Genomic DNA, 23,074 nt, shown 5'->3' with positions numbered 1-23,074 from the left:
CTCTGTGCTTGTGATTTAATGCTCTGTAGTAGTTACTGCCTTAAAATTCTTAATTTTATGTTTGGAATATGCTTTGTAAGTGAAGTCTCACAGGCCAGCGGAGTGTGGAGGAGGGGCAGGAGGAAGCATGGAGGGGGAAGTGGAGTGGTAGCCTACCTGCACACACCCCCCGAAGTCTGGCATCCTCCAGTCTCTGGCATTGGCCCCCCCTCCTGCTGCCTCCAGCCCACTGGGTTTCATTCTCCCCGCCTTCATCTTCTGGAAGGTGAGGCTGCTGTCTTCTACCTACTTCTGATCATCTCAACTCCAGGAGCCTAGAAGGGTGAGGGTTGGGCATAGCACATGCTGTGGGCAGCTCAACAGGGATGAGCAAAACGCTCATGCCCATTCTGGTACTTAGTGCACCCCTGGGCTAGGAGGGCACCATCTGCCATGGATTAGGGCAGTGAGTCTATGGGGAAGGGAGATGTCTGGTTTATCTTCCCACTCTGGTGGGGCCCAGCATATAAACCCTGTCTGTGGAAGAAAAGGAGAGTCTACAGTTGTCTGGCCTGAGTGTACTCAGTTTCTCTGACTTTCAAGGCAAGGATGCCCCAGGTGCCTATAAAGGCCACAATCCCCCCAAGAGTATCTGCAAAAGAGAGCACTTCCTCAGGCTAGTTCTGTGTCTTGGGGGACTCTCTCTCTCCTTCCAACAGTCCTGCATCTAACATTCAGTGAATTTATGTGCGAGTTAAATGTTCTAATATTTGCATTTAAAACTGACACTGTACAATACAAAGATGAACAAGAAAACTCATGTTAATATAATAAATTTTAATTTTTCTTGACTTAGAATACCATTAATTGACAAATAAAAATTCCTTGATAAGTTGAGAGACAAAGGACAGAAGAAATGAAAACACTTTATTAGTACTCTTAATGGACCTTTTTTTTTCTACTTTTTTGAACAGGGGTACTTACATTTTATTTTACCCTGGGTTTCCTCTATCATGACCCGGGTGAAAGCTATGGATAAAAAGCTTTAAAAAAAAATCACGGTTTAAAATTTTCACTTCTCAGTTGATCGTTAAATAGTTGTAAAGACACAGAATCTTTCCATTTCTTTCCATATCTCAGATGATTATTTACATTTCTTTTAGATCCCAAGGCTAGATCTTCTTTCCTTCTTCTTCTCCACCTTTTAAGAATTATTTTACATGTGAAGTTTTTTCTTTCTAGGGTTCCTATGTGGTTGAAACACAATTACTTGTGGAAAACCATTATATATATATATATATATATATATATATATATATATACCACAACTCTTCATTTTTAAGCTTTTTTGTAAATATGGAACTTAGAAAAGCTATCTCTCAAATAGTCTAGCCTAAGGGTGATCAAAGACGTATACTCTATTAACAAGAAATAAAATTCAAAATAATTCAAATTCTTTACTTGGGCTTTTCCTATTCAAAGATGAGGCCCATGGATATTCTTGAAATTCCATATCTTCCTCCCATTTACTTCCATCTTTCACTCAAGTACACCCAACTAGTGATAGAGCCAGGATTTAAATCTACAGCTGATTCAAAAGTCACCCTCTTTGCCATTCTAGTTATGTCAATGGTTGTCAAATTTTAGCAAGCAGAATCCAGAATCCAGAATCCCTTGGATGTCTTATCAAAGCAGATTGTTGAGTCCCACTCCCAGAATTTCAGATTCATTGAGTCTGAGATTCTGCATTTCTAACAAGTTCCAAGGGGATGCTGCTGCTGGTGGTTCAGGATGGGACTTTGAAAGCCACTGACTCTGTCGCAGTTTAAAATCTGATGTAAAATAAACTATAGAGAGAAACTTCATTTTCGTAGTGCTTTCTCATACAAAGGAAGGATGCTTAGCCTTGTGATGTTCCCTGAACAAAGGAAAGATACTCACCTGCTAACAATTTTCTTTAAATCTTCGGCACATTTCAAAGGGCTGCCCAGTGCTGTCAAGACCAGGTCTTCCAAAGGTATTGGTTGCCAGTTAAGCTCCCGTGCTCTGTGTGGAGATGTAGAAACGCATCAGTGCACTTCTCGTCCAACAACTGCAGTGAAAGGAACTGCTCTCAAAGGTGAGGATGATAACTCTTGACATTCTTTGAGACCATAGAACACAATCAGTCAGCTTGCAGTTAGCAGAACAATGAGAGTTACCAGCCACTCTGCTAGAAGCCCGCTCACTTTTGCTCTGGCATGAGTTAGTGTAGTGAATTCTTTTTTTAAAAAAAATGTGTTCATTATAAAAATAATTTTAAAAAATTTATAGGCAATTTGGAAAAGAAGGGGTAAATGACCCATAATCTCACCACTCTAACAAAACCGATATTGGCATTGTGGTTTATTGCTTTCTAGTCTCATTTCTATTCATATTATTTAACATGGTCGTAATTTGTAATTACATTGTCAATAACTCTTCCTTCACTTAACATTATACAGGATAATAATCTGTGTAATTACTCAGACTTCAGATACAGAAGAGTCTTTAAATGTCCACAGCATTTCTTCTAGTCGGTTCTATGATACAATCCACGGTCATATTTAAGATAGACCCACTTTCACTTAGACTTTCATTTAGATTCCAGGGGCTTTTTTCTTTGTCCATTTTTGCTCTGCAGCATTTATTCAGATGGTTCAGTGCTTACCCCAAGAAAAGGGGGACTTCTCAAGCTCTACTTAGATATATCCAAGTCCACAGATCAAAACCAATGACTCTCCTTTGGTTGGAGTCCAGCTTGCTTACCCCTCGGGTTTCACATTCCACTCCTTCACTCCTATTGCTGTCTCCGCAGAACTGGGCAACAAGGCAGTTCTTAATTAATTTCTTCATTATAAAAGTTTCCTTCATTTATTTCAGGGAAGAAGCACCCCTTTTCCCCACCAGAATTCCTTCACCTTCCCATCCATCCATCCAAGTCCTACCAATCCTGCCAGCCACAGTGATGTGGTCTACATCAGAGCCCATTCAGACAAGAGTGCAACTTCCCATCAGGTGTTAATGTACCCTGTTGATATCGGCTCTATGGTCCCAGGAGCACAGAGACCGCTGGGCTAAGGGCTTTTGTCTTCTGGTCTCTGCATTTGGGCGGCATTTACTCACAAAAACAGGGATCAAGATTGCAGTGACACATGATCAGGGTCCTGAGCATCCTGCAGGAACCACTGCTCGGTCGTGTAAGGCTTCCTGTTAGAAAATGTATTAATTTTCTAGGTGTTAAAAATTAATTTATTAGGGGTTAAAAATCAAATATTGATTAGCAAAGAAACACGTGTCAATAATCAAGATAATCAAGGATAATCTTAAGAAAGGATAAGCACAGAGGAGAGTGGCTTAAAATCTTTTTTTTTTTTTCAGACAAGGAGCCTTTGCAAAGAAACACACATGTGCACACACACACATATTTATGAAGAGGTAAAGACAATTGTGTAGGAACTAGGGTGAGCAGTGAAGCTTCAGGAAGAAACTAAGAGAGTAATTAGTAGTCTGGAATTCCTCCCTGCTCCTCCTCTGATCCCTCTCCCACTCTATACACGCATCCCCAGCGCACAACTCACACAAACATGCTCAGTCTACATATAAACTCACACACAATGTCTGGCCAGACCTTAGAAAGTTTCTAATTCATGGATACCACTATTGAAGGGGAACACTTCAAACTTTCAGTACTTTAAGAGTTTGTGGAGAATCACTGAGTAAAATGAACCTTTTAAAAAGGCAGCTACTCATAAGGTATAAATTTGTCAAATCATCAAAGTAACGCACCTGAAATTAATGCGACATTGTGTGTCAGCTATATTCAAACATAAATTAATTAATTAACTAATTAAAATAAAAGGCAGATATTAAATTGGTCCCTTGAACCAAGCTTAACATACTACAAAAGTGAGTTGAGCTGTGAAGCTATTATTCAGTACTTTTAGCTCATACTACACTCAAGGTTTCCTTCTTGCCATTGTAAATGGATTGTATCTGTTATCAAAGTCCTGGAATCAGTGCTACATTTTGACTATGAAGACATATCCTAAGTTAGCTTTATCTTCTACCATTTGTGTGCGGGGGGGGGGGGGTTAGGGGGTGGAAAATAGCATTCTATAAAACAAAGAAAGACAAATTCTGGCTTCAGATATTCACCCATAAGTCCCTCTAATTTCATGTCAACATGCACACATTTTTCTGAGCAAAGAATTTGGCCGAGCCCAACCAAATGCTAATTTAATGTTCTTGTAAGATTTAACAAATTATGTGTAACTCGGTGCATATGCTCATCAAGTTTTTAGAGATGAAGAGCATATTTACCCTAGTCAATATTCATATCTTTGAGAAAAGTTCTTTTTTTTTTTTAATGTATTGATGCTTTGACAAGAGCTCAAGTGAATCTGCTTATTTATTCTGAGAGGACAGTCTTAATTTGTCCATCAGAAGAGAGAAAAGATTTGCTATCTCATTATGATGTTTCCTTAATCATACCTGAACTTTGAGCAACAACCTTGATTGGTTAGCTCCCCGTTACAATCTATAACAACCGGAAAATACATATGGGTTGCATGAATTTGAAATCTCATCTGACATCTGAGTAATGTTAATCTTGTTTATATGACAACCTCATTATGGCATATAATTGCTCAGCAATCTCCTAGCAAATACTGGGTTAAAATGCCTGGAAGATGCTTGTTCTCCTCATTATTAATTAGCACGTGTCCACTTCGCCAGATCCAGTGCCCAAACTTCATTTGTTATGTTCAGCCAAATGCATGAATAGCTTTGGAGTAATTATTTTCCAACATCATCTAATACCTCTCTGCACATCAATTAAAAATCCTCTTAACAAGGAACTGCATTTTGTTTGAGATCAAATGCCTGGTCCAAAGCTATATCAATCATGTAGAGCTAATTAGTGGCTCTGCTTTATATCATTTGTTTTACTTTATTATTTCATTGTACACTTCCTTATGAAACCAATTGAACAATTTTAAAATCTTTGTTCAATTAATTGACGGCTTAAAGGCCAGCTACCTAGTCAGGCTTTCTTCGCTTTGAAAAGAAATACACGTAAAGATGGGAAGAGAAGGGGAACCCCATAGATGTGTTATTATACCTATTTACTTTCTGAAGTGCCCGCTCTATAGATACAAGTTTTAAAAGGTTTATCACCATCCTTATTCTGCTTGCAAATAATTCATTGCTCACCATACCTTTATAGCTTTTCTTTACGTGGAAAACCATTTCAGAAGGATGAGTTGAAACAATAATAGGAGATGTAGGGCAGTTAATCTTGGAGACTGTGTGTGGAAGCTCTCTAAATTACTGTGTATTTCTGTCAGCATTTATAAACTGGTTGTCCAGCTTTCTTCCTTAGTGGAAAAAAGTGCTGAGCTGTGAAAACTGTTTAGTAGCACTCCTTTGGGGTCTGGATAGAGCTGTGGATTCCAATACAAATATGAATGAATTAAATGCATACTAACTACCCAAAGTGGGAAAGTATAATGAGGAGGACAAATTCCAGCTCTTTAGAATTTCCGCTGGCTCATCAGAACTGGACCCCAGTGCAGGACAAATGGGCAGGAGAGGGCTGCCTCGTTGGGCCCAAGCCTGCACCATCCTGGCCGGCAGCCTCTGTTAACACCCACCCTCCCTGTTGGGATTCATCTGGGTTTATGAAATCTCCCCGGTGCACCAAATCCCGGCGCACAGTGGCTCCTGCACTCACAAAGCCTATTGCAATTAATGCAAAACCAGGGAGTTCATACTGGAAAAAGTCGAACTCATTTGCTTCAACACTGGCTCCTCTGAACGGCCCCCTTCCTCACAAACGTGAATCCACTTTAACTAAACAAAACTGACAAATCAGCAGATGTCAGGGCCTCCAACAAACGGGCTGGGTTCTCTTTGGTCTGAGACAGAAGGGGAAAAATCAAGACCAAATTTTCTGAATAGTTAGGCTGGATTAAAAAATGCTTCAGAGTTCTGCAAGTATACAAATGAATGGCATGTATTTACACATTTATTACTTTGAATATAAACGGATGGGAGAGATTCTGTCCAAGGATAAGGAAGAGAATTAAAAAAGAAAAAAAAGAAAAGCTTTTACGAGGTTTAAAAATCCTCTAGAATCATGGGGCGGGGGGGAGTTGGAGATTAAAAGGCTTGGGAATCCCCTAATTTACTCGTTCCTCACCCAGACGTCTGTTCTTTATAATGATTAAGTTACTAACCTTTATTTGTCAGTAATAATTGAATTTTACACCAAAGTGAATTATCGCAACAAATGAACTGCTCTGCCGCAATTTTAAATAGCCTTCTTTGCAAATTATCTCCCGTAATTTATATTAATCCTATAGGGAAGGCAGAGAAAAATTGTATGAGGATGGATGGTTCGGATTTAATGTAAATGGATAAAAGTATGTGATAGCTTCTCATGGTTCTGCAAATGAATTTAACATGATACCCTCCTGGCTCCAGTATTCATTTCAAAGTCTGGGTAGCAAGTTTAAATATAAATCTTCAAAAGGTCTTCAGGTTAGACCATGGCATGCACGCTCTACTCTACTCTGAAAGACAGAGGGAGGGAGAGAGAGAGCAAGCCTGAGAGAGAGAGAGAGAGAATTTCACTTAAGGCCACATTACTTTTATTCCCCCCTAAAATCTGTATCTCTATAAAATCCATTGACCAAGTGGCCCAGGGACTCATTCGGTTATACAAATTTCCCTTTTCCTGCTGATATATGTACTTAAATTCACATTCTGTTTCTTACAAGAAGCCTTCCCTGGAACTCTCGCCCTCTGACTTTTCTGCCTAATTTTGGCCCATCCCTTAATGTTTTTCTCGTGTTCCGGCAACTCTGAAACCTTCCCCAGTCATTCTAGCTCATGTTTCCCCAAACATCTGTGATAATAGGAATCATCGGGAAGGGACAGGCTCCCAGGCTTCTTCTCTAGAGATTCTGAATGAATACATTTAGAGCAGGGGCCCAGGATTCTGTATGTTTAAGGAGCAACCCAATTTCTATTATCAAGAAAGTTCTAAAAACACACTGGGAGAGGGGATTGATCATGTTCTCTGAATGCCTAGGCAATTACAGCATTGACCACACATTCCTGTCCATGTTTATATTGTTGTGTAATATTCTATAGTGATTTCATGTATGTCTCCCCTAGGGTGTTATAAATACCTTGGATGTGGAGAATATTTTGGGCACTACTACACCATCCAATCCACCTAAAGAACCAATAATATCTTGTTGGTTCTTGATAAGAAATAACTGGATGTGAGGGCACCTGGGTGGCTCAGTGGTTGAGTGCCTGCCTTTGGCTCAGGTTGAGATCCTGGGATCCTGAGATCGAGTCCCACATTGGGCTCCTTGCATGGAGCCTGCTTCTCCCTCTGCTTATGTCTCTTCCTCTCTCTCTGTGTCTCTCGTGAATAAATAAATTAATTAAAAATATTTTTTTAAAAAAGAAATAACTGCATGTAATTTAAATGAGATGTTGCCAACACAGGAAGACTGCAGGAAACACAGCAAGGAAGGTGTTGAGAGAGAGGAAAAAGACATGTCCTCTGCCTTCCAAAGGTAAGAAAGCTTGCTGTGCCATCCTCATAAAGGCCGAAGACATTTACTGACTTTTTTCTGATGAAAGAATATTTACAAAATTTTACAAAACATGGAAAAGCACAAACTTTAAAAAAAAAAAAATGGAGGGGAGTGGGAATAATGGTTGAAGGTGGTCAAAAGATAAAAACTTCCAGCTATAAAATAAGTTCTGGGGATAAAATGTAAAAACCATGATAACAAAAGGCTTATCAGTACACCCACCAAGAAATTGTCATTGTTTATAATCTGGTGTTTATTTAATTTATAAATCTAATTATTATAAATCTCCAACTTGTAAAATGCCCATTTGCTTCATGGGAAGGCCCATGCAGAGTTGGTGAACCTGGCCTCTGCCCAGGAGGGGGCCAGTCAGGGATGTTTATCCCATTTGTGTCTTTGTAGCTTACATTGTTGGGTCACCATGAGCCTGAAACTGAAGGCAAGCCCTGGGAAACAAACAAAACAGCAAAAACTGCTGTTGCTAAAACTGAAATGAATAAGAGAATATTCAAATCCAAACAATTAAAGTCTTGCCCCTGACACGATGGGAATGGCCAACCAAAAAAATAGGATGAAAGCAAAACACAGAAAATGGGATGTTAGTTTATACATGAATTTCAGGTTGAGGGAAAGGATTTAAAACCTAAGGGTAGGGGCTCCTGGGTGGTGCAGTTGGTTAAGGGTCTGACTCTTGGTGAAAGCTCAGGTCCTGATCTCAGGGTCATGGAATTGGGCCCTACACTGGGCTCTGCCTCCGGTGCAGAGTCTGCTTAAAACTCTCTCCCTCTACACCCTCTCCCCTCACGTCCTGCACTCTCTCCCTCTCTCAAATAAATAAATAAATCTTAAAAAATAAAAAATAAAAAAACCTCTAAGGGGATAAAAATCAGAATATAAACTTCAAAGTATCTGAAATTAGAAGGCTTTGAAAAGTGTCCACAGTTGTGATTATTTTAACACAAAGAAATGAAAGTAAAAATTCTAGTCATGAAAATGTTGACGATAAATTAAACTTTGGGGCACTTATTTAGATATTTGGTACTGGGACAAATCCAACCACATTTAAAGAGGGCTCGGATCCTCCCTTCTGCCTTCTTGATATTATATTTTTACAGATTTTCCAAAAGGAACATTATTTCATCAATATAATGCTCACTTTCTACACAAAGCTCACAATATCTTTATGATTGACATATACAGAGATGATGGAAAGGTCTTTGATTTGTGCCTGTGTTTATTTATAAAATACATTTAGCCCTAGTTCAAATACAAAGGCTCTCTTCAAACTTGAGGGTCAGGAAAAAAAGCATAGATTCTCCTACTAAACAATGTCTTCCTGAATATTAAAGAATATTTTGAAAACTAAATCTGCATATAAATAAAAGTTCCTTCTAGGAGAAAAAAATTGAAGATACACAAAAGAAGGAAAATCACAGCTAAATATTGTGCCTAGCATTTGTACTGCTGAACAATAATTGCCATATTTTCTTCATTCTTCAAAATTCATTGAAAAATTTAAATGTTTAAGGAAGTGTTTCCCAGAGTTTATTTCAGAATACTAGTCCCAAGAGATGCTCCAGTTAAAGAAGCTCAGAGTTTGAATAAATTTGTGAAGTTCTTGTCACGCACTAAGCCATTCACTTGGAGCTTCCAGAAAAAACATTAGCATATTAAAGTCGATAAAAAATCCTGCAGCAAAGACATGAATTTGCTTGACTTTATCCCTTGATTCCCCTAAATAATTATCCTTTCTCACACATACTTTGACAATCTCTATGGGTATCCTTCTTTATAAAACAACAGGTGTGATATTCTAAATATCTAAGGATCAGGATAGCAGGGAAATGTCCACTCAAGAGAGACACCGGCTATAAACAGCCATGATAGCTGTAGCACCACATCTGATCATTCCTGTTTAAGAACTCCATGGGATTTCTGACTTGGGGGACACACTAGTGGAAAAGACACTAAAAATTAGACTTTTCCAGTACTACAGATTAACCTGTGTCTCTACACTAAATCAAAATAAAGGCAATATTGATCTTTAAAAAAAAATATTACATTAAATAATTAAAACGGTATTGGAAAACCTCTCTCTTCAATATATGAGGACATGATTATTCATAGAAGTAAAAGGTGTAATGAAATAAGTGTCAAAGACCAGTTGCCACAGTAGAAAGCAGAAGCATCTGGAGTGAAACAGAGACCAGGCATGGTCAGCTCCTGGCTCTGCTCTCACCCTCTAGAGAATGTACAGGTGAGTCCACAAATCTCTAATATCCCCCCATTCTGGAGAGAAGCAACTTGAATCAGTATCTGCATCTTTCATTCTTCTGACCTGTGGAAATGGTCTTTGGGAAGAAATAGGAAAAGATGAGATGGGTTTGACTCTCTGGTGGAAGTAAGGCTCAGGGCTACCCAAGGAATCGGAAGAGCAAGCTACACCCTAATGGTCATGGTCCACACCTGCCAACCATGTAGCAAAAACCCTAATAAAAAACAATATCTCTGAGAAAGCACAGCTCAGCTATTTTAACAAGGACAACTTTTGCATCACCTAAAAACTCCTACCCTCGCCATCCCTCCAGACTGCTAAAAAATGGGTAGAACACTGTATTGATTAGGAATTGCCTTCAAAGGCTGGCAATAGAGACCTAATTACAGTGGCTTAAGGAATCAAAAGTTTGTTTTCTCATATAAAATCATTCCAAAGCTTGGTAATCCAGGGTTAGGATAGTGAAACCAGAAATTTACAAAGCATCCAAACTCCTTCTTACTTTCCCTCCATCAATAACTTGTGGAAGAATGAAGAATAACTTCATTCTAAAGTTGCAATATGGCTATTAGAGATCCAGCCATCATGCTGACACTCTAGGAGGGAAGAAGGCAAAGGGCAAGGGAAAAAAAAAATTCTCAGAGCTAAACTGGATCTTTTAAAGAGATATTTCAGAAGCCTCACTGAATGACTTGCAAATACACCTCATTAGCTATTGCTATCTACGAACAAAGCTGAGAAAGAATTGCTTCTATCAGGGCACATTGCTTCCGGAATAAAATACGGTTCATTTGGTTCACCTTCCTTCTGATGTTTTAGTGACTGCTTTTAAAATTTAAATCTTGTAAATGATAGGGATTCATCCTTTCTGATGGCTGAGTAATATTTCATTGTGTAGATATACCACATCTTAAAAAAAATTTAAATTTTGTTTTGGGGCACCTAGGTGGCTCAGTTGGTTAAGCATCTGCCTTCCGATCCGGTCATGATCCCAGGGTACTGGATGGAATCAAGCCCTGTGTTGTTGTCTTCAGGATCCCTGTTCCATGGGGAGCCTGCTTTTCCCTCTTCCTCTTCCCCTCCCCTTGCTTCTGTGCTCTCTCTCTCTCATGAATAAATAAAATGTTTTTTTTTAAGATTTTTAATTTATTTATTCATGAGAGATACAGAAAGAGAGGCAGAGACACAGGCAGAGAGAGAAGCAGGTTCATGGGGGAGCCCGACGTGGACTCAATCCCAGGACCCCGGGATCATCACCTGAGCCAAAGGCAGATGCTCAACCACTAGGCCACTCTGGTGTCCTTAAATAAAATCTTTAAAAATTTTTAAATTTTTTTTAAAGATTTTATTTATTTATTCATGAGAGACACACAGAGAGAGAGGCAGAAACACAGGCAGAGGTCTCCAGGATCACACCCTGAACTGAAGACGGCGCTAAACCACTGAGCTACCCGAGCTGCCCCTAAATTTTGTTTTATACTTAGAGAAAATATTTACAAGTTTCTAAAGTTAAAACTACAGAAAAAAAAAATGTATATTCAGATAAGTCAAGTTTCTATGACTCCTCTTTTTTGGTAACTTTTTGAAAAATTACTCATTCTTCCATTTTTCAAATAATTCACAATATATCAATATTTACAAATATTCCTCATTCCTTTTTTGGTCCGCATGGTACCCTACTGCAAGGATGCGTCATGTTTTACTCAACCTGGTCCCTACTGATGGACATTTGTGTTGATTTCTGTCTTTTATTACTGCAAATAATTCTGGAATTCGTAGTCTATAGCATACATCTCTTCAATTTTTGCTAATGTACCTCTGGGATAGATTTCTAAACGTGAGGTTTGGAGGTCGAAGTTATATGTGTGCAATTTTGCAAGACATTGCCAATTCCTTTTCAGAGCTAGTACCATTTTTTTAATCCCGTCCCCCCAATTGCCTTCCCAATAGAGTGTGTTGTCAAACTTTTGGAATTTTGTCAATTTGAGATATGAGAAATAATATTTTGATGTAATTTTATTTTGCATTTCCCTTATTATGAGGAAGGGAGATTGGCTACCTTTTCACAAGTTCAAGAGTCACTGCACCTTTTTCTTTGAACAGTCTCTTCATTTCTTTAGTTCATTTTGCTAGGGTTCTTGGTTTTTTTCTTCTCTAATTTAAGAAACTGTATAAATGTAAGGGACATTATCCCTTTGTGATGTCAGTTGCAAATGGTTTTCTCCATTTGTTTGTTGTCTCTTTATTTTAGTTATGATAATTTTGCTGTGAAAATGTGGGTTTTTCCAAGCTCATAGAGAGAGAACAGACTACAGGTTGCCAGAGGAAGGGAAGCTGGGGATGGGAAGTGTAGGGCTGGGCAAAATAGGTAAAGATCGTCGAAACCTACAGACCTTCTAGTTATAAAATAAGTCAGTAATGAGGATGTAATGTACAACTAAAGTTAATAATATTCTATTATATATTTGAAAGTTGCTAAGAGAGATCTTTAAATTCTCATCACAAGAAAAAAATTCCATAAATATGAACTATGCATAACTATGAACTATGCGTGGTGATGGATGTTTACTAGGCTTATTATAGTGATGGTTTTGCAGTGTATGAAAATATAAAATCCAAAAAAAAAAAAGAAAATATCAAATCCTTATGTTGTACACCTGACACCAATACAATGGTGTATGTTAATTATACCCCGATACAACTTTTTATTAGAAAGTGTGGGGGGTTTTAAAGCAATACAATTATTCTGGATTTTTAGGCATAATTAGGAAAGTTTTCTCTCTCCTATATTATAGAAACCATAATTCCTGTTTTATTCTAGTAGTTGTATATTTTCACTTTTTACTATCTAAATATGGGATCCATTTGGGATTTATCTTGGTGAGAGTGTAAGAGCAAGTTTCAATTTTATCTTTCACCATCCAGCCATCTAGTTATCTCAAAGCATTCGAATATCCAAAGATAATTGATTTCTGGGCTTTCTGTCTGTCCCATTGGTCTGTCTATTCTTGTGCTAACATCATATTATTTTACTTATAGAGAGTTTTAATATATTCTTCTACTGAGTGGGCAAATATCATGTGCTACCTCATTGTTCTTTTTCAAAATTATACTGGCTATTTTTGCTTCTTTTTTCCTTTCAAATAAACCTAAAAACCAACTTGTCTTGCTGAAGAAAAGGAAATTATGGTATTTTTCTTGATATTAAATTAAATTTATCTTTGCAATACTGAATCTTTTGATATAAGAAAAAAGGTGGTTTTAGGTGCCTGGGTAGCTCAGTTGGTTAAGTATCCAACTCTTGATTTTAGCTCAGGTAATAAACTCAGGATTGTGAGACTGAGGCCTGTGTTTACTCTGTTTTGAGTAGGGAGTCTGCTTAGGATTCTCTTTCTCCTTCTCCCTTTGCTCCTCTCCTGCCCCCTCCTCTGCCCACTCTCTCTCTCTAAAAAAAAACAAAAGCAAAACCAAAAAAACTCTTATAGTTTCTTTTGGTAGTATCCAGAAAATATTCATAATAGCTATTCTTTTTAAGGTTTGTTTTATAACATGTTTATAATGCTTATTTTCCTATTGACCTTTGGTTTCTCCAGATTTGTAACCATTTGCAAAAAAATAAATAAATAAAAATAAAAAAATAAAAAGATAGTAATTACTTCTTATTTACCAATTCTTTTGCCTTTAGTGTTCTTTTATATAATTGCATGTAATTCTAATACATTATTAAATAATAATTATTATAATGGACATCCTTTACTTGTTCTTGGATTTAATAGAAAAGCTTTTGGTGTTTCTCCACTAATTAAGAAGCTAACTATCCATTAATTAAGAAGCTATCTATTAAGAAGCTACCTATCACCTGTCTTTAAGGAAATAGTCACCCATTCCTACCTTATTGAGTACTTTCATTGTGAATAGGTGATAAATTTTTCAATGTTTTTATATATTTGTGGAGATAGGAATTTTCTTCCTAGCTCTAAAACATGAATCTTTTTCCTAACTCTATAAAAATGGATTATAATAAATTCTTTTTTTCATTTTTTTAACTTTTTAAAGTAATCTCTACACCAACTGTGGGGCTTAAACTCATGACCCAGAGATCAAGAGTCATATGCTCTACCAACTGAACCAGCCAGGAACCCCTAATAATCAATTTCTTTTTCTTTTTCTTTTTTAAGATTTTATTTATTCATGAGAGACACACACAGAGAAAGAGAGAGAGGCAGAGACACAGGCAGAGGGAGAAGCAGGCTCCAAGCAGGGAGTCTGACATGGGACTCGATCCTGGGACTCCAGGATCACACCTGGGCTGAAGTGTTCTCTAAACCGCTGAGCCACCCGGGCTGCCCTATAGTTTACATTTTGGGAGTAATCTTTGTGTAGCTTTATGTATTTCTCCTTGAATCTCCAAAAGTTTTGATGTATGAAAGTTGTCAATGAGTCATTGGTTGATACTATATTAATAACTTTTATCTTCACTACAATTTAGCCTTTATCTTTTAAACTTGTCACTCATAATGCTTGACCTGATCTCTGCCTTATCAAGAAACAAGATTATAACCTCTGCCTCATTTATGTTTTCATTGTCTGATATATCTTTGTTTACCTTTTTATTTTTAGCCTTTCTAAATCTCTTGGCTTTAAATAGTATATTTAACTACACAGCATAGGGGTGATTCATTTTTTATTTTTTTGGTTGGTGTCTTTCTGGTCATTTTGCTTAAGTAAAGCACGTTTATAAATAAAGTGTTCATGGGAAGAATATTCCTTGCATGTTTACAAATGAATTGTTAAGAAGTATTCATGGGAAGAATATTCCTTTAATTCTTCCTTGCATATTCATAAGTTTGTAATATTTGGAAGTTGTTTTAGCTGGGTATAAAATCCTTAGCTCCTTTTTAAACTTTAGTCTCTAAAGGAAAATATGTTACTCCATGCTCTTCTACCAACAACCATCAAAATTATCTAATGAAAATGTGATTTCTTTCCTTTGTAAATAACTTTTAATTCATATTTGGTTTTACTTTATTTGTGTAAACAGTGGTTCCTAGATGTCCAAATGATTTTTTTTAAATTTAATATCCACTAATTTGAATAGCATATATCTTGGTGCTGGATATCCCAGAAATATGATGTCTTCTTTCAATATGCAGTTTTGAGTCTTCCTTTATTTAGGGAATGTCTTCTCAAATTACAAATTTTAGGGTTTCTAACTGTCCCACTGCTTTTTTTGTTGTTTTTGTTATTCTCTCTCTCTCTCTGTTTTATTTTTTTATTTTTTTCTCTCTCTTTTTTAAAATAATAACTTTGTATGAGATGCACGGTGATGTTGAATTTTAAAGTAAATGTTAAACCCATTTTTGATCATGGTGATGTTGGCATTGGATGAGAGAATCATGGGATGAGAAAGCTATGGGGTGAAGGGAACCTAATACTTATCTTGGTTCAAAGAAAGAACGCTATATTCAAAGTTAACAAAACTGTTTGAGTTCTAGTTTTATCTTCTCTAAGCCTTGGTTACTTCATCAGTAAAGTGAAAATAGAGTTCTACTTATCTCACAGGGTGGTTGTCAGGATCAAATGAGATATTGAATTTGAAAGAGCTTTAAGAGCATTATAAAGTGTAGAGGACCACATAACCATAAATACAAATAAGTACAAAATGAAAAGCTGTCCCTACCATAGGAGTTGGCCTGAAGAGAAAAGAGTTTCCTACAGAGGAGTGGAGGCAAGAAAACAGTTTGACTTCTGCTTTTGCTTTTCCTTTCACCCTCTCAAAACCCCACCTTCCGCCTCTCTGGAGCTCAGAGAACTCATGCAGAAAACCACAAGCTCAGATCTTTGCCAGCCTCAACAGACAGAGAACATCTGTTCAAAAGGGTAATTATGAATGCGACCTTTGCATCTAGTTTACTTACTAACCCTTTATCTCAGAAATTTAACATGAAAAGGTAATCTGGAAAATCATCAAATATCCATTTTTTTCTTCCTTTGGGCAAAATTACAAAAAAAGTCCTACTTCACTGGGTAGTGAGCAAAACAAGTAGTGATCATATTCTATGATCCCATTTAGGCTTAAAAAAAATCTTGCATATACTAACATATATTCATACTGCAAGTATTAAATTAAATTATTTGAAATGCAAGTATTTCACTTTCAACAAAGTGTGACTATTTAATCATGGTGTATTAGGGAGAAACCATTGTAATTTTTAAAATTCATATGAGTAAGTAAGTTTGCACCTTTCTTCATGAATTTTGCTTATAATTTAGCTTTTCATTTTAGAGCATTCTAATATTCTTCTCTCATTCTAATAGTCTTCTCTCATTGGAATATTAATATTCATGGATGCTCCTTTTCAGTTTCCCTTAGAAATATACTCTGTGAAAAGTAGGAATTGGTTGATGGGTACCATTTTAGCATCCAAGCCCCAAACATCTTTGTCCCTGACAAACTCAATACTGTGAAGGACTTGATGTTTCTATTCTATACCCTACAAACCTCTCTGATGCAACATAGGGGTTCGGCTTCCCTGAAGACTATATTTTCATTGTCAACTATAAGTTTTATTAGAAAGAAAGTTTTGCAGAGGGTAAAAAGGGAAGGAACATTTCACTCAGGACAACTAGAGAAAGCTTTATAGGAAAGATGATGATCAAAGGCAGACATTAAACAAAATGGTTAGAATGTAAAGTATATGTTGACTGAAAGTACACTATGCACACTAAAATGAATTTGTAAAACATTTATAAACTATTTACAAATCATTTAAGGCTAATTCTATATGAAATTCTAAGGTGAATTCTATAAGGTTAGCATTTAAGGAGAATAATCATTTACTAAAAATTCTGGGTTATGTAAAGAAACCTAAAAATTATCCTGGACAACTGTTTTATTTTATTTTTTTTATTTATTCATTTATTTTGAATTTTTTTAAATTTTCAGTTGAGTCTTAGTTTTGGAAGGTTCGGTTTATTCTATTTTTCAGTTCATAGCATAGAATCATTGTACAAAGCATTTATTTTGTCTTATTTATTTATTTATTTCCTTATAGCCCTTTTATATATTCCTATCATCTAAACCCCTGCCAAATGGCATTCTTTCCTTTATATATCTTTATGTATAACATATATTATTATTTTGTCCTTGTATTTTGAACTTACAAAAAAAGTTATATTGTTCTAGATCTTATTCTCTTTCTTACTTTTTTCCCCCACACTCAGCACTACATTTTAAAAATCTATCCATGTTGCCACGTATATATCTAGCTCTTGGTATGCATGTGCCATATATTCCCCAGTCACTCCCTGTGTGGTGGTCATCAGACATTTTCCCTATCATGGCATGACTAAGGATGTTTCTTTCTTTTTTTTTCACAAGATTTTTTATTAGAGTGAGAGAAAGAGACAGCATGCACAAGGGGCAGGTTCAGCATGGGAGGGAGAAAGAGTCCTAAGCAGACTTCATGCTGAGTGCTGATCCAGTCTCAGGGCTCAATCTTACTACCATGAGATCAGGACCTGAGCCCAAACTAAGAGTCAAAGTCTTAACGATGCACCACTCAGGGGCCTCAGCATGACAAAGAATGTTTTGATGAACACTTTCATTCATGGGCCCTTATATAGGAATTTCTTTGAGATTGAGAGCCAGGAGTGAAATTGATATGTGCATTCATAATGAATTCATAATGAAAAATACTACTACTTTGCTGTCCAGAATAGCAGATTAGTCTATATTCCATCAGCACTGAATAAAGGTGTTTGTATCCCACTGACACTTAGTGTTATCCATTTTTTTTCCATTTTATTTTTTTGTGTTAGTTGCATTTTTCAGACTACACATTATTCTATTTGGATTCCTGGCTTATTCTCATTGTTTTTCAGCAACTCTCTGTATAATCTAAATATTTGTTCTTTGTCTGGTTTAAATGTTACACATATAATTTCCCAACTTATCATCAGTCTGTTGACTTTTCCATAGGGTTGAACAGATGTCTTTAATATCAATGCAATCACCCTTACTTATATTTTTTATATTTAAAAAAAAAAAACCTTTCTTCATTCATCCATTCATTCAACATATTTTAATGAGTGCTTCCTATGTGCCAGGTACCATTTTAATAGTTGGCAGTACATCAATGAATAAAAAAACAGAAAGCACTGCCCTTCTGCAACTTATATCCTAATTGGGGAAGACATATCATAATTAATAGACATAATAAATAGGTGAATTATCAGTATGTTAGGAGATAGTAGGCTTATGGTGGAAAATGGGGGGCAGGATCATGGAGATCAATGCTGTGCGCAGACCTGAATTTTTACACTGGGTGCTATTGATTTAAAGATATAAATTTATATACATAAAAATTTCCCTCTACATGTTTTTTTTTTAAGATTTTTATTTATTTATTCATGAGAGACACACAGAGAGAGGCAGAGACATTGGCAGAGGGAGAAGCAGGCTTCCTGCAGGGAGCCCAAAGCAGGACTCGATCCCTGGACTCTGGGATCATGAACTGAGCCAAAGGTAGATGCTCAACCACTGAGATACCCAGGTATCCCCCACATAATGTTTCAAACCAAGACCTCTTTACCAGCTACACTGGTGAATGAGACTTCTCTTGTGTCTGCTGGAGTGAAGTTCTAAGACCCCAAAGACCCACCAAGGCACTTTGTTCACATAGAGGTGTCTAATTCATTGACTTAAAAGGGGATTAAAGGGAGAAATATCTTATGCCACCATGTTGCTAATGTCACCAATCCTAAATTTAGACTTCTTTGGAGGCCTGAATTATAGCCTGTTTTTGTAAATGTTCCATGTGTACTCAGAAAAAATATATACTTTCTCAATTTCTTGGAGATATATTGATATACATATATAAATCTATATGTAATCAAGTTTATTCATTTTATTATTTATTTCCTTATGCTTTTCCCCTTCCTTGAACTTAGTTTTGAGAGACATTTAATGGAGTTTCTAACTATAATGCTTGATGTATCCACTTTGCCTTTCATTTTATAAATTAAAAGTCCAGTTAAGATTTGAGTTAAAAAGCTGATTCACTTTCACCTTTAAGTACCAGCTCAAACTGCAGACTTTCTTTTTATTACATAGGTTCATAGAAATGAACTAGCTACCATGCTAGTAATGAATAGCAAAATAAGTTTAAAGCATCATTTTAATATGGAATATGTCCTCCACTAATGACCTCAGCAGATTTTGAAACTGCAATTATATTTGTAGCCATTGGACTATATGGTCTTAAATTACCTCTCACAGATTAAAGTGGAAATGGGATGCAGTACATTTTGTGACATGAATCTATTATATAAATAGGATGAAATAGAAGAGTCTCAAAATCTGCCACTGTTAATTCAAATTACAACAGGAAAAAAATGCTAAATGTTAAATAATAGTGTAGTAAAGTCCTTTTAGTTCATACAACAATAAAGAACACATCCATTGAAGTTATTGTTTCCATGCAATGGGTTCTAAAACTGCACTACTTGGTACCAAATTTTCTCTTCCTCCTCAGAAACTTTCATGGCTTATTAATCATATTGCTCTTTTTCTTCTCTTAGATGCTATTGCCCTTACTTTGGATCAATAGCACCTAAAACAATGCTTAGTTGTTCCCCTTTATCTCCATTTAACAAAATTATTTTGAGCTCTCACCTTATGCAGAAGACTACACTGGACATTAATAAGTATGTAGATGGGAGAGGGTCAGGGAGGGCTGGTGCCAAGAGGACTGAGTCATGGTGTCTGTCCTCACTAGAAGCTCAGGACCTGGTGATAGAACAGAAAGATATGCCACCCAAATAATAAATGAGTAGAAAGAACAAGGAAAAGAGGTAGTCCAGTGCTAAGTATCACCTGAGAAAACCAAAGCAGTTACTCCAGTGATGGAGAGTTGAGGGTAGTATTTCAGTCTCATCCCAGTGCCTCAGGCAGTAGGTGATGACTCTGCCTGGCTCTGGGCATTTGCAAGTGGTATGGACAGCAAAGAACAGAAAAACGGACCAAATGCAGGGTCTTTCTGGAGAGGAGGGGGCATGCCTGGGGTTGTCTATACTCTCTATACAAAGCACTCATTAGACTTTCCCAGGTTGTCTGTGAGTCTGTGATAAAGCCCAGGAACTGCCAGTTTGGGATCTCCTCAGCCAGTTCTGTTATAACCTGCTTGCAGGTACTGTGTGTTAGCACCACAGATACAGGAGCTTTGGAGTTAGATGTAAGTGAGTTAAGTTCTGCCACTTATTAGCTGTGTGATCTTTGGCAAGTTAATTAACTCTTCTAGACTTTGGTTTCCTCGTCTATATGAAGGACCGATTGTGCCTGACTTCAACAATTGTTATGAGGATTAAATGAGATAATATATAAAAAATAGTACAGTGTCTGGCATAGAATAAAAATACAGTAAATAACTGCTATTGGCATTATTTCCCGTAAGATGGACCTGCCTAATGCCACAGTTATGAAACTGAATGACATAAGGTATCTCCAGGACATTCTCCTCCATCCATATTGCTCTCTGACATGGAGGTGGGCAAAAGGCTAAGCATAAGGCAGGGCAGGCCCTGACTCATGGGCTGAGTCTAGCCTGGCTTGCACAGTTAGATCTGATGGAAAGAAAAAAGAATCATGAAAGAAGCATCCTTCAGATTAGTGTAGTCCAATAGAACTTTCTGCAATGATGACAGTGATCTGTATAACTATGTCCAATATGGTAGCCTCTAGGCTCATGGGGCTATTGAGCACTTGGCATGTGGCTTGTGCAGTCATGGAATTAAATCTTAATATTGTTTAATTAATTTAGATTCAAAATTAAATAGCTACATGTGCCGGGTGGCTACCATACCAGACAGCATGTTCCAGAGGGATCTGTACATTGATGAACTGCTGTGAGGGCCTAGCTCTAGGGAGGGTGACTGAATGAAGAGTCAGAGGTGGGATCCTTCAGTGAGGCCTGCACGACACAAAGAAAAGATGTAAGTTTATACTTTTTTTTTACTATAAATAACTCAGAATATGAAAATTCATTTGGTGGCTTGACCTTGAGATGTGGTTAGTCTATCTGTACAGATCAATTCCCTAAATCTGAGAAGATGAATTGGATGTGGATCAGAATCATCTTCTTCCCTCTCTCATCTTCCTCTCTTTTACCACTCCACTGTTGAGAGCACTACAGCTGTACCTACTGCATCACACCAGAGTAGATGATTTCCTTGACTGCTGTCCTATGAACTCCCTGAGGAAGGACCTATGTCCCACTTGTTTGTGTCCCCAGAAACACAAATAATGTAGATGCCTTATCAATGTTCATGAAAGAAAAAGAAAAGACAAAGGGAAAAGGGGAGTATGGATGAAAAAAGGAAGGAAGGAAAGAAATAAGGAAGGAGGAAAGGGAGAAAAGAGGAAGGAAGGTCTCTGAAATATCGAGTAAGGTTACTTTAATATTAAAGACAGAACCTCCAGGTTCTTAGTTGTGTTCATTTTTTTACACCACATTGGAACTTCCTGTTAAAGATTCTAGAAGGAAACATTCTTAGGACATGACCACAATGTTCCTGTTTCAAGTTATGAAGCATTATTTGACCACATTTTCTTTTCCTTCAGCAGCTCAGAAGTTCATCTCTAAAAACAGAGGAAACACATGGTTGGACTGTCAGGAAGCTGTGTCTTAGAGGGTAGATGTACTGAAAGATGGAAGAGCAAAGGGAGTAGGGGTGATCAGCCAGTGAACAATCAAAATGATGTATCATTGAGATCGGAGCTGGATACACAAGTAAAAATTAAAGGGTCTCAAGTCTGGAGGACTCACTGAGGCCAATGAACAAATCTAATGGTGGTAGAAGGCAGTTGGGAGGACAGAGATAATCAGAGGTTTCAAAGATGCAATAATGCTGAGGGTGGACAGAAACATATGATACTGCACCAGAAATGCTATAAAGGTCATTGGAGCTAACAATTCCAAGGGAAATAAAGAGAGTAGAAGGGAGATTACATGGATTCCCTGAACATACATTGACGATGTCTCTTATGACATTAATCATAGCAGAAATTAAAATCACAGATCAGAGAACACAATTGTGGTTTAGGGGACAGGGAAGTGAGGACTGAACAGATGAGAGAGACAATAGGCTATGGTGTAGAAGGTAGTCTGGATGGATGCTGTAAGTATCCAAACAGATGGAAATTTTCTGCAAGGGTAGAAGAGTGAGAGCGGCCATGGGGATCAAGAAGCATGCTACATCCTTCCTCTCTCCTCATCTGGGTTGCTTGAGGTACAGGGAATAAACCTTTGTTCTTTTGAGTTCCAGAAAAATCTGTAGCCCCAGAGAATGCCAAACTCCAATTAACGCAAGAAGTCTAGTGAGTATACTTAGAAGACTTCCACTCACCAAGGCAGGAAATGGAAGAAAGGCCAAGTCAAGGTTGGAAATAAAGTGAAGAAAGATGCCTTCCGGAGGATAGGGAGGAGACAGTTTGTCAAAGTGGAATACCTTTCAGGGAACAGGAGGTGATGTGACCGGACAGGCAGATTGATAATGTTGCCTACACAGCCTTGAATCCAAGTTGAGTTTGGACTACCATGGTCAGCAATGGGCAGTCTTCCAGGGTCCTCTGAGTAGGTGATTAATGTGACAAAAGCTGTGATGTTTCAAAAAAAAAATTTTGTTTAGGGTACCAATCAGGATGAATGGAATAGAACAAAAATCAGAATTAGCAACTCCTTGTCCCTCCCAGGGCCTGTGAAAACACCAGCAAACCTTGCACACCAGATTTTAAAATAAAAGCCTACAGAGCTATTACTTCTAACTTCTTCTGTGTTGATCTCATAAAGATGCAACATTATTTTCAGTACACTAGGTGTGGCTTACGTGGGCAGCGACGCAGGCCTTCTGAGTAGAATCTGCAGTTTCCAACCAGTGGATCATTCAGTGGAGTGGTCCATGCAACCCAGACGGTGCAACACGTAAATTAGGATGAATAGCTTGACAGGTCTCTACAGGGGTTGCCCAGAACACAGCCTTCTAATGACCATGTCAGTGCACCCCGTGGCCATGGCATGTGCCCTAAAATGCTGGAGTAGAGAGAGGAATACTGGCATAGGTCAGCATTGAGGTGAAAACTTTGATCGCTTCCTGTCATATTATTTGTCATTTCCATCTGGGCCACTGA

The 23,074-nt window shown here is 37.4% G+C and overlaps 1 long non-coding RNA gene across 1 annotated transcript; it reads right to left on the bottom strand.

The window, feature by feature from the left end:
• Window positions 1-1,925: 1,925 nt before the first annotated feature.
• LOC119870639 lies at window positions 1,926-22,521 on the bottom strand. The gene is made up of 5 exons (XR_005353036.1): window positions 22,396-22,521; window positions 19,565-19,678; window positions 6,237-6,356; window positions 5,217-5,441; window positions 1,926-3,207 (listed from the first exon to the last, which is right to left on the bottom strand). It is a non-coding gene; the product is annotated as an uncharacterized LOC119870639 (long non-coding RNA).
• Between the last annotated feature and the right edge of the window lie 553 nt (window positions 22,522-23,074).

Source organism: Canis lupus, chromosome 1, assembly GCF_011100685.1.
Source record: "Canis lupus familiaris isolate Mischka breed German Shepherd chromosome 1, alternate assembly UU_Cfam_GSD_1.0, whole genome shotgun sequence".
NCBI classification, from domain to species: Eukaryota; Metazoa; Chordata; class Mammalia; order Carnivora; family Canidae; genus Canis; species Canis lupus.
This window is presented reverse-complemented; position numbering and strand designations above follow the sequence as displayed.